The sequence below is a fragment of the Rhipicephalus microplus genome, chromosome 4 (assembly GCF_043290135.1).
Source record: "Rhipicephalus microplus isolate Deutch F79 chromosome 4, USDA_Rmic, whole genome shotgun sequence".
NCBI lineage: Eukaryota > Metazoa > Arthropoda > Arachnida > Ixodida > Ixodidae > Rhipicephalus > Rhipicephalus microplus.
The window spans coordinates 215,274,198-215,287,593 of NC_134703.1; the positions used below are offsets into that span (position 1 = coordinate 215,274,198).

The window sequence follows — 13,396 nt, forward strand, 5'->3', positions numbered from 1 at the left end:
CTTTCGCATAGATCTTTATTCCAAGTTCAATGTTATTTCCATGTCGACTATACTAGTTTAAAAAAAGTGTGTACAAATCAATAATCTAGCAGCCACTAAGTCAAAAACTGTCGGAGGGATTCCATACAATATGTGAACGAAAAAAAAGATATACATCCATAAGTGGTTACAATATCTTCGGAGAGAAATAAATTGAGCAGTGTGAAAACAAATACAAAATAAAAAATACTTGGATGTTGAACATACGTATAGAAAAGGAACACTAAAACAATAAAAAATAACAGTACAAAACAGAGAAGAAATATAACACGTACCGAACAAAAAGCAATTGCTAGGATGAAGACAGTTGTTGCTAAAATATTTGTTTAGTCGGTCTTTGAAAGCGTGTTTTGTGCTTGATAATTTATTCATGTAAGAGAGGGAACTCTATAGCATGATTACCATAAATGTGATGGCGAACTTGTTGTTTGTGGGAATCTTATGCAAAAGACGATTATCCACCTCAGAAAACCTAGTAACGTTATTGACGAGGTTATCCACGACAATGCCATAAATATTGCCACGTCCCTTCCACAAGTTTTGTTATCAACCCATAACATTGTAATTAATATATTCAGCGCAAACCACACATCCACTGTTCGAGAAGCTTCGAGACTGCAGTATATAATTTTGTTAGGATTACACCCAATTTGTGAGCAATACAGATCATTCTGGAATCTATGTCGCCGCTAGCGATAACTGTGGATTATTCGATCGCAAAAGTATAGATGCCGACACGCTTCCCCTCTCGTCAGTTGACCGACGGCCGAAGCTCCGTTTGCCGCTATCAGTGCAAGTCCGCCACTGTAATGCAACTTTCCGTTTACTGGGCACAGGTTCGCCCATATAAGCAATTTGATCTGACAATCCAGTCTCCTGCCTTGAGCCACGTTCGACCCCGCGACATCTGGTGGAGGTGCTCCTTTGATCTACCGGATGCCCAGGCCAATTCGTGAGCCCAGCCCACACCACGAAGACACCGATGCAATCCACGAACAGCGAGTTAGCTGTTGGAAACAAGGGTCGTCATTGGAGTATGGGTTTCAACCTGACAAGGATCAGAATAACAAGCTATTGGTGTCTACCACGGCGACAATGACAGCGCCTGTACTACCAGCACGAATACAGCTCTGGTAACCCAAGGAGTTACCCACTTTCCGCGGTTCGCCACTTGAGCTGGCTCGAAAGTTTCGACGGAGTCTCCTTTTTCAATGATTCGACCGAAGATGACAAGCTTCGGCATGTGTATTTTGCTTCTCAAGACGCCACCGGGACGTGGTACCTAAACCAAGAGTCAACCTTGACAGCGTGGGACATTTTACACACCAGCTTCTTGGCCACTTTCACAAGCGTCGTCCACAAAGAGAAGGCAGAAACTCTGCTTTAAACCCGCGTCCAGCTACCCACCTAAAACGCCATGCTCTTCACATAAGAAATGACTAAACACTTCCGCCACGCCAACCCCGAAATGCCAGAAGACAAGAAAGTCCGGTTCATCATGCGAGGAGTTAAACAGGAGATTTTGGCGGGACTGATAGAGAACCCGCCGAACAGCGTCCTAGAATTCGTGTTGAAGGCGACCGGTATCAAAAAGACCCCTGACATGCACACCAGAAAGTACAATCATCACCTGACTTCCGACTGCGCAGCCTTTCAAGCCCTTCAATCCGAAGACTTGCGTGAGACGATCCAAGCGATCGCGCGAAAAAAGCTGTGCAAGCTGTTACCTTCGTCGCAGCCTCAAGTGGATTCGACCGCCGACATTGCACGAGAAAACGTTGGGCAATCGCTTCAAATTCCAGAGGCACCGCTGTCAGAGCCAGAAGCTATGAGCTATGCCACTGCAGTGCGCCAGAAAGCTCCTCCGCGTCCACTTCGGGATGCTGCTCCACCACAGTTCCGCCGCCAGACACCGCCGCCACCGCAATCACCGACGCCTTATCAGCCTCCTGTATAGCAGCGCTACGCGCCAAGAAAAATCAAAAATTGGTGCGCCCTTAACAACCGCCCACTCTGCTATCACTGCGGGGAGGCCAGCCACACCAACCTTTGTTGCGAGTACAGAAACATGGGTCTACGAGGTTTCGGCGTCAACGCGCGGTGCCCCCAATGAGGTGAAGGCTCACACGACATCACCGACTACCTTGCAAGATCACAGCGGGCACCCCGACGACCTTACCACTCTCCGTCACCTGACCGGTGCACCTCATCTTATCGCAGGAACGCCAGCCCGGCTCGGGGCCGATTTCCAAGTCCTTACCAGAAAAACTAGAGCGGCAACCTATGGAGGTGCAGTGGCTGTGACGAACTACCGAAGAGCCTCCACCGCCTACAACGATGAAGACGCGATGAGGTTTCAAGAGCCTGTTGCCCCCGAACGCAGCTCCGACGTCGATACTTTGCGGCCGTCAGAAGACCTGACGAAGCAGCGTCAAAGATGCGGTACAAACCATCGTAGCCGTTATCCGACGCCACGACCCAATTGAAACGCCAGGCGACGAACGAGCGACCTTGATGCTCTTGTCCCTGGCCACAGCGTCACAACTCTCGTCGACACCGGAGCCGACTATTCCGTCAAATGTGGGCTGTTCGCCGCCAAGCTGAAGAAAGTAAGGACCACCTAGCAAAGCCTCAAGTTTGTACTGCCCGACGTCACCTAATTACGCCGGAAGGAGTTTGCACAGAAAGAGTCACCCTCAATAACAGAACGTATACTGCGAGCTTTATGATTCTACAACATTGCTCCAGAAATGTGGCACTTGGGATAGACTTTTTCAGTCACCATGTTGCTATTATCGTACGGAGGTCTAAGTCAGTAACAGTATCTACAGAAAAAGCACTGCAGCTTCACACGCCGTCAGGAAGGCACGCTTTAAATGCGCTAAAAGGCTACGTCACCGTTCCTCCTCGCTACAGGGTCAGCATTTTAATCGGCACTAAGAAATTAAGAGACATACAAGGCATTGTTGAAGGCGACGATTGCCTGTTGATTAGCCGTGAAATTTCCGTCGCTAGAGGAGTAGCCGAAGTTCGAGGAGAGAATGCAAGAGTGATGCTAGCGAACTTCACTAACGAGTACAAGCACGTGAGCAAAGCCATGACGGTTATCTTCATCGAAGAAGTACTGGAGCCAGCAATACTCTCGCTTTCGCTGAGTCTACTGAACCCTCTACGACAACTGAATCTGTTCAGACCGGTTTCGACGTTAATCCAAGCCTTCCGACGCACAAACAGGAAGAGCTAAGAAACCTGCTCCTAAAGTACGAGATCTGTTTTTCGTCGTCGTCAAGAATTCGACAGACCCCTGTCGCGAAACATCGAATCGTAACGAAAGTGCCAAGCCACTCCATCAGATCCCGGACAGAATTTCGACGCGAGAACACGATGCCATAAAGGATTTGATTGATATGTGGGGTTTAACGTCCCAAATCCACCATATGATTATGAGAGACGCCGTAGTGGAGGGCTTCGGAAATTTCGACCACCTGGGGTTCTTTAAAGTCCACCCAAATCTGAGCACACGGGCCTGACGCCATTAAGGAACAAGTCGAAGAAACGCTGCGTGACGACATCATCCAGCCGTATTAGAGTTCATGGGCGTCACTGGTGCTTTCAGTGATGAAGAAGAAGAAAAGAACTTTTCGCTTCTGCGTCGACTATCGCCGCCTGAACAAAATCACGATGGAAGTGTACGCGCTCCCGCGGATAGATGACATCTCACATCTACTCAACAATGCGAGCTACTTTTCTTCGATGAACGTCAAGACCGGCTATTAGCAAATAGAAGTCGACGAGAGAGCCCGAGAAAAGACTGCCCTCACAACACCAGACGTCCTATTCGAGTTTAAGGTCATGCCCATTGACATTGTCTCGGCAGCTGCGGCTTTCCAACGAGTATGGATACCGTCTTTGCTGGCTTCAAGGGACATACTTGCCTCGCTTGCTTTTACGACGTAGTTGTGTTTTCCTCGAGCTTTGACGAACACCTCCAGTACCTTGAATGTGTACTCCAAGCAATCAGGAGTTCTGAGCTAATCCTCAAGCCAGATAAATGCCGCTTCGCGTACAAAGAGCTTCTGTTTTTTGAGTCACGTGACCAGCTAGACTGGAGTGCACCCAGATCCGCACAAAACAGCTGCCATCGCTGTCTTCCCACCACCCACCTACAAGAAGGCCGGGCGCCGATTTCTCGGCTTGTGCGACTATTACAGACGCTTTGTCAAGGACTTTTGAAAAATCGCCGAGCGAATAACGCCGCTTACGAAGACCAACGCCGATTTAAAGTGGGAAACGGCACAAATTGAATCATTTTCGAAACTGAAACAATGCCTTGAGACTCTTACGATGCTTACGCATTACGACGAACACGCCATTACGCAGATACACATCAACGCAAGCAGCGCAGGCCTTGGCGCTGTTCTAGTGCAAAATACTAACAGATAAGAAAGGGTTATCATTTATGCAAACTGGTCGCTATCGAAGGCAGAATTAAACTATTCCACAAAAGAAAAAGAGTACCTTGCCATCATCTGAGCTGCAACCAAGTTTCGCCCCTACCTCTATCGCAAGTTTTCTAAAGTTGCCAGCGACTTCCACGCCTTCTGTTGGCTAGCTAACTTTAAGGGCCTTTCATTGCGCTTTGCACTGTGGTGTCTTCTACTTCAGAAATTCAACGTCAACGTCGTTTGAATTCCGAACGTAAGCACTCTGACGCCGACTGCCTGTCCCATACCCCCGTGGACCCACAACCGCAGAATGACGACGACACTGACTACTTCCTAAGAACCTTAAGCGTCGATAACTTTGTCGAACGAGAGAGCCGACCCTGAAATTAAGGGCCTTGTGGAATACCTCTATGGTAAAGCTTCCACCATTCCAAAGATATTCAAGCGAGGAGTGCCATTGTTTACTTTGCAGAACGACATCTTCCCAAAAAAAAATCTGCTCACCTCCTAATGCCAACTACCTCATAGTAGTACCTTCAGTGTTACATCCCGCAGTTCTCAATGGTCTGCATGATGACCCAATAACTGGACACTTTGAGTTTTCCCGTACGCTGGCAAGGATTCAAGAGATGTACTATCGGCCCCACCTTACAGCCGACGTAACACAATATGTAAAAACCTGCAGAGACTGCGAGCAGCGCCAGCACCACCGAGAAAGCCTGCAGGCTTTCCCCAGGCGATCAATACACCTCGCCGACCATTCCAAAAATCCGGATGGACCTACACGGGCCATTTTCGATATCGTATTACCGAAAGAAATAGATTGTCGTACCTACTGACTATCTCACCCGCTAAGCCTAAACAAAGGGCCTTCCCAAAGGTAGTGCCGACGAGATAGCCAACTTTTTCATTGAGAACATGATCCTTTGTCATCGCACTCTAGAGATACTCATCACCGATAGAGGTACGGCCTTTAATGCTGATTTGACTTTAGCGATCTTGAGACATAACCAGACAAACCACTGCCACACCACCACGTACCACTCACAGACAAATGGTCTCAATGAGCAGCTAAACAAGACAATCGCCAACATGCTGGCCATGTACGTCAACGTCGAACCCAGAGCGTGGAATGCCATCCTTCCGTATGTGATCTTCGCATACGACATGGCGGTGGAGCAGACGACGCAGATGCCGCAAAACAAGTTGGTCTAGTGAGGGAACCCGGTACGATGCTCGACGCAATGCTTCCCAGTGTCGCTGACGAGGAAAATCTCGACGTCACCCTTCATCTTCAGTGCACTGAGTAAGCTCATCAACTAGCCTGCCTGCGCATCACAAATCAGCTGACGACCAACCGGTGCCATTACAATCTTCGGTGACGCTTCGTGGCATACCAGCCCCGTGAACGTGTTTGGGTATGGACGCTGATACGCCGACGTGGACTCAGTGAAACACTTCTGCGACGATACTTCCGACCATGCGGGCTAGTACGACGTCTCAGCTCAATAGACAACGAGGTTGTCCCCGATGGAATCACAACCTTTCACTGGCAATCGAGACCTGAAGTCGTCCATGTCACGCGCCTTAAGCCGTTTCATGCACGTTAACGAACTGAAAGAACGTATTTTGTTGTTGCTATTGTTATTCCTGTATCATAATTCTATGTATGCAAATTCTTACAATATTATTTTACTCTTATCTTCTGTTGAAGCATCGGGCCGATGCCTTCGTCAGACGTAGGCAATGCTACGTCTCTCTACAAATTTTGTTGTCACTCTGTTACACTGCACGTATTTTAAGCGGAAACAGTGCAAGCACTGTTCTAGAAGCTTCGGGACTGCAGTATATCATTTTGCTAACATTACGCCCACTTTGTGAGCAATACAGTTTACTCTGGAACCTGCGTCGCTACTAGCGGTGTGATAAAAGTATGAATGCCGATACGCTTCGTCCGCTCCGTTCGCCGCTATCAGTTGAAGTGTGCTACTGTAGCCCGACTTTCCACTCACAGGGCACAGGTTTGCCCAAGTGAAGTTTCATCTGACAATCCAGTTTTCTGCCTTCAACCACGGCAGAACCCCGTGACAGTATGTATGGGCCGTCCTCTCTTAGCACGATCACTGTGCCGCGTTGCTTCGCTTCACGGAGCGCCAGCGCTAGCGGTGCGGCCACGCATCGAAGCTTATGGACACAGGCACACAAGAGCCTACAAAGCCCCGCCACAAGAATCGGTCTTCGTTTCGAATAAAAGCTTGGGAGAGCACTGTGCCTGTTTCGCCGGCAAGCAAACCTAAAGCACCTGAGAAACCGCGCACGTTGCTGGAAAGTGGGCTTACTTCAGCGCAGCGTGTTGTGTAGTCAACATACTTGAGACGTGGTTGATCCCTCTTGCTTCTGTACCAGAATGCAGGTTTAGTCTATACATTGCTGGAAATCCCCAAATATTGGTCCTGCTTTGTTTGAGGCGTTTTAGTGTGCGAAAGAATTTTGCCCCTGAGCGGTGCTCTGTGAAGTTTCTATTACCTGGAAATATATACCGTAGCCCGAAATTACATGCGCAATGGTTTCTGCATTCAGTTATCTGGCATTTAAAGACGGCCCATGTTGCCGCGATCAAACTTGTGTCTCCCGACTAAATTTAGCTGAGTTGTCGACCAGTAAGCCTCAGCAGCGGGACACCCTGGAGGCTCTGCACACTCTGCAAGTATTGGAGTTCATAAATCTAAAAAAAATTGTTTTTGCGAGCTTTTTCTAAAGCATTGGAATGCTGTATAGTTCACACAACGTAAAGAAAATCTAGGCTACCAAGCTCATCGCTTATGTTCTGCGTTTTACAAAGTTGGCAACTATCAGTAGGGGGGTAGGGTCCCCTCCAGCTCCAATAACCGCATTCATTCTTTCGGGGTTGCTGCTGTATAGGGACCGAGAAATGTTGGTGTTGGCCTTCATTTGCTCCCACTGCTCCTGGACAATGGCCCAAGGTGTATCCACTGAGACTGCACTGAGTTGGCAGTGGGTCAGTGCAAGCTCAATGTTTCCGCACACATTTTCACTGATGTTTAAGTCAGGCGACTGTGCAGGCCACTAAAGAACTGTCACATGGTGACTCTTTAAACACTGAGCCGATTTTTTTAACTATGTACAGAAGAGTTACCATGCTGGAGGATGAAATCATTTTGTGGCAATGGTCCCCCAACGAGATATAGGAGCAGTACGTCGTTTAAGAGCCCACAGTAGGCGTCTGCCGTGAAACGACTCTCAATTCTGACAAGGGGGTGCCCCGCCACGGTGGTCTAGCGGCTGAGGTGCTCAGCTGCTGAGCCGCAGGTCGCGGAATCAAATTACGGCTGTGGCGGCTGTATTTCCGATGGAGGCGGAAATGTTGTAGGCCCGTGTACTCAGATTTGGGAGCACGGTAAAGAACCCCAAGTGGTCGAAATTTCCTGAGTCCTCCACTACAGCATCTCTCATAATCACTTGGTGGTTTTGGGGCGTTAAACCCCGCAAATAAATCAATTCTGACAAGGAGTCCCAGTCTTCGAGCGGTAAAGGCGTGATGCTCGGCCAGCCAATCAATGTACTCTAGGTAAAACGACGTCTTGTGACTTGAGCTTATACAGTTTTTTCATCAGGCAGACGGCACAAATTACTTGAGATTAGTGTCATCCGTGTATACTTATCGCCAGGATATAAGAATGTGGGATGCCCAATCGAACCGCAAGCAACCCGATCAGGATGATCTTGGAAGACCAGAGTGATGGCCCAGCGGAATCGTTTGGCCGAGTTTTTTTAAACGCGTACGGACAATCAAGATGAAAAAAAAATAAACTGGACACCGCAGATGTAAGCTTCGTCCCGTCGATTTTCCTGTTCGTGTTCCTTTGAGGGACTTAGGTTTTGGTAACGTGCACGTAGGTGAGACGGCAGGCTTCTTCAGAAGGGTCCCAAAGTATATTGTAGAGTACGGTACAAAAATCTGCTAATAAACCTATGGCGAAGTCACGTACGACACTCCTCGAAATAAATACCCCACATATACATGCACTGTCTGTGCCATGTAAGGCTTGTCAAATTAGTGTACAAAAGAATGAAATAAATCAGGAGAATAGAGTACTAAAGTACGAAGGAGGAGGTGAAGAACGGCAAGGCGCTGACGTAGTACTGCGGATTTTATCACACATTAAGAACCTATTACTTGTTGTGTTCCTTGCGTTTGGCTATGGGGTAAAAAAGAGAAGCCACCAGAAGATGTGAACCTCAAAAATAAAAAAAAGACAAGCATTCATCCATCGGTCTGGCATTTACGTAGTTACCACAGTATCATTACACACGCAGGCATATATCTATGCATTACGTGTTCAAGTAAAAGTGAGTGCGGCCCCTGTTTCCTTTTAAAAAGCTAGATTGTCGGAGAATACCAAGCTATTTGCGTAATAAGACAGCTAGCAGAAAGAAGAGGCCGAATCCAGGTCTGCGAAAAGTAGGCGATTGTGCCTGAATGCTACGGTAGACGCCCCAATGTTACGTGATTTTCATATCGTTGAAAAAAGCAAAAATGACTTCAAGACCAAGGTCAGGGAATGGATATTCAGATGGTGTTTCTATGTTCTATAGACATATAATGAGACATTGCCCGTGCGCACACATTTCAGGTCACGGTAAATATTACTTGGTAGTAGAAACTTGTGAGAGCACCGCTCAGTGGCAAACTTTTTTCACGGACTAAAACGCGAAAAAACAAGCAAAAGCAATACTGTACAGTTTGCCACAATGCATACCTTAAACTGGAAAAGTGATACTGAAATAAGAGGGATCACCCACTTTTTAAAATTACCGTAACTACACAACACGTGTTGCTGAGCTAAGCCCGCTTTCCTGCAACGTTCATGGTTTAACAGGTTGCTTCATGGCGCAAAACAAGGCACTGCGCGCTCCCGCGCTTTCAGTCAAAATGAAGCCCCGCCTTCACGCTCTAGTCGCCTGCGTCGGTGAGCTTCGATGCGCGGCCGCACCGCTAGCGCTGGCACCCCGCGGAGCGGCCAGTTCGTACTAAGAGCGGGTGACGCTGTACGATACCACGACAAAAGTTATACATAACAATAGATAATTTCATCTTCAATAGTCGATGAAGACGGGGATTATTTATTTTTGATAAGCAACGTTGCATTGGTTAAGAAATGGCTGAATGTCATAAGATGAATTGCTTGATTTTGCATTCGTTGAAGTTGATTGACGCCCTGCTGCGGTGGTCTAGTGGCTAAGGTACTCCGCTGCTGGCCCGCAGGTCACGAGATTGAATCCCGGCTACGGCGGCTGCATTTCTGATGGAGGCGGAAATGTTGTAGGCCCGTGTGCTCAGATTTGGGTGCACGTTAAAGAACCCCAGGTGGTTGAAATTTACGGAGCTCTCCACTCCAGTGTCTCTCATAATCATATGGTGATTGTAAGACGTTCAAACCCACATATCAATCATGGAGTTGTTTGGTTGAGGTGGGTGAAGTATGTCTTGCCTCAGGCTCATATGCAATCAGATAGATAGCTGTGAATATGAGCGTGATAAAGAGAATGTATCATGTCAGGCTGAAAATTTGTGCGAGTTTTGATAATAGCGCGAATCCCGTAAATTACCTGGCGAATAAGTGATTGCGCATGAAGATTAAACTACATATGCCTGCCCACTATCACCCCGAGAAACGTTCTGCGATCAGACATGGGTATCAGGTTATTGCCTAAACGGAAAAATATAGATTTTGGAAGTACTGTCGGTAAGAAATGGAAGAACCTAAAACGGTTTTGGATGGATTATTTTAACATGCTCTTCTCATACCATGAACCTATATTATGTGGATCAAAATTAGCTTTTCGCTGTAGGCCATTGATGTTAATTGTGCGAGTCAAAATGGTCGTGTCATCTGTATGAAAGATACAGTCAGCAGTACTCAAAGTCTTAGCTGGATAACTAATAAATACAAGAAAAGCTGCGGCTGATGGATCGATTCCCGAGAAACACCTTGATTCATATTTTTAGCAGCTGAAACTTTACCGTCAATTTGAAGATCTTGAGTAAGGTTAGATAAATAGCTTGAAATGAATTCAAGTTGTGGACCAATCTCGCTAGCTGGATTTCATGCAGACCGGCTGTGCGCTCACGTTCTCTGACGTCAGCGTAGCTCTAGCCGACTGCGCTGGCCCTACGCCATCTTCTGACGCCGATCTTCGACGACAGCGTAGCTCTGGCCGACTGGACTCGCCCTACACCATCTCCTGACTCCGACAAGCGCTCCCTCCAGTGGTGCCCCGTCCTCTTTCTCCTGCGACCATCTTCATCTATCCTATCTTCTCCCTACTTCCGTCGTTCGCTGTTCCTGCGCCTCGCTCTTTCGTTCCTCTCTCTGTATTTCTTTGCCTTTTACGCCTATCCTTTTAATTCCTATTTCACCCATACCGCTTCTGAGTTACTGCTGAGATGTCCACCCCCTGAAAGACAGTTACGAGGCACACTTTTCTCTTCGTTTGAAATCACTCCCCCCACCCCCCTATGCCATGCAATTCAGGTTTATGTCTAAGAGTGTTGTTAGTAATTGCGTCAAATGCTTTTTTTTTACCTGTAAATATACCAACAATCTTGAAACCTTCATCAGTAGCCTTTTTCGTTTTATAGACGAGGGTTAAAAGTGCAAGCTTAGTGGAATAACTAGGCCGAAATTTATATAGTTTAGATGATAACAGATTAAACTTTGTTAGATAAGATACCAACCGTGTATGCATAAGACACACGATTACTTTGCTAAGAAACGGCAGAATACAAATAGGTCTGTAGTTGCGGATACGGTTACAGTTACCTTTTTTGTGGACAAGTTTTATGCTACCAACATTTAGGGAGACGGGGAATACGCGTGCTTTGAACATCTTGTTAACAACAATTGCAATGATAGGAGATACTGTAGAGGGCACTTCCAGTGTTCCTTGCAGCATGTGGCCACAAGAAGGCACTGCTGTCCACGGAGCGCATATATGTGTCTTAGGGAGAGGGAAACAAGTACTTTTGGTTTCTGCTTGCCAGCAGTCCGCCTCGTTTCTCGGCTCCCGGCTTGAATATGGTGGCAAAGGTGAGATAATGCCGTTAATCTGACATGCCTAACGACGCGGTATCGACCCCCGCCGAAGCCAAAGTGAACAACGTTCAGGCGGGCATATCTGACTTGCGTCCGTCAGCAAACTTCTTTTTGTAACCTTGTAGAATGGCCAACGTGGATTGCAACGTTCCAAGATTACGCCTTCGTGGCCAACCTGCACAATGCCCGCGACGAGGCCCAGGTACGGACCCTTCTTTGCTGTATGGGACCGCAAGCCAGATCCATTCTTTCATCCTTTGGGGTATCAGCATCGGAGACTCTTCCTTTCACATCTGTCAAAGGAAAATTAGATTCGCATTTCGGGCAGCCATTGAATGAGATATACGAAAGTCGTCCTTTTCAACGCCGCATTCAGCAGCCAGGCGAGTATATTTTTCACGACGTTACGTAACCTGGTAGAGCGCTCACTGCAGCTACAAGAGCTCGAGTGTCGGGGACTGTCTTGTTCGTGACAGATTTGTCGTTGGCATCGTGACGAGAGACTGTCTGATCAATTATGCCGCTGCACGAAAATTACCGCCAAAGAAGCACTGTGCCAAGCTCGCATTCACTAGGATGCAGAGAAAGAGCGGTTATCGCGCCAAAGATTGACTGCGGATAACGCCCTTCCTGAAACGCTGAACATCGATTCGGCTCGTCGAAATGATACACCCACCCTTTCGTCCCGTTCTCGCCATCAGTCTGAACACTCAGCTGCGCTATTATGTCGCTATTGTGGGCGTCAGCGACACCTTCGCAAACACTGCCCGGCCCAAAAATTGGCGTGCCACTATTGAAGAAATGTAGGGCATTTTGCCAAAGTTTGTATGAAGAACAGAAACGACCTCCTCGGATATATCGAACTTCAAAACGTGAATACATGCCGAGCAAGGTACACAAAATTACTTGTTAACGGGCACCCGGCCGAGTTTAAGATAGATTCTGGCACAGAAGTGTGTATGCTCTCGCCGTCTTTCGCAGGTCGACCGCGGGTGCTAGATTCCATCGAAGGGGAAGTACAAGGCCCTGGTGAACAGACTCTTCACGTTCTCGGTATCTTCAAAGACTACAGTTCAGCGATCCAAGCTGATGTTGCCAATGGTTACACCTAACAGGCCATGGCAGCACTTGGGCATCGATCTGTTTCAATTGAAAGGACGTGATTACGTCTTGATTGTTGATTATTGTTCCAGGTTTTCCGAAGTAGTCTCCGTTAGGTCCACCACGGTACCAGCTCTCATTTCAGAAATCAAGAGCTGTAACGCCCGTTTTGGCGTACCAGACGTGTTCCGGAACGACAACGGACCACCGTTCGTGTCACATGAGTTTGCAGAGTTTGCACAGTCATATGGCTTCCGTCATGAGACCAGCAGTCCAAGGTATCCCCAGAGCGACGGAGAGGCGGAGCGCTTGGTGCGCACTAAAAAACACTTGCTCTCCAAAAGTCCTATCACTTACCTGGCTTTGCTGTCATACCGTAACACACCCGGTTCAAACGACATTATTCCGGCCCAAGCCTTGATGGAAAGGAAATCGCAAACACGCCTCGCACGACTACCGAAACAACTAGTGCCGTCATTACCGTGTTATACGAGTTTCAGGGAAAAGAATACAAGCTACATTGCGCAGCAACAAAATTTTATTTAAGGGATACTGCAGACAGTTTTTCACCATCCTAGCAGGAGAGGGTTACATAACCCTATCGGAAAAAAACAAATGGTGGGCATGGTGTAAACCACCACCCACCATTATAGTGGATTAATGTAGTGGGTGAATGGTGGGAAACGCCCACCA

General features: G+C 47.6%; 1 protein-coding gene across 9 annotated transcripts in view; it reads left to right on the top strand.

The window, feature by feature from the left end:
- Positions 1-13,396, top strand: part of LOC119172975 (cell adhesion molecule Dscam1-like) — a 2,235,730-nt gene that overhangs the window by 856,294 nt on the left and 1,366,040 nt on the right. The gene's annotated exons all lie outside the window — the stretch shown is intronic.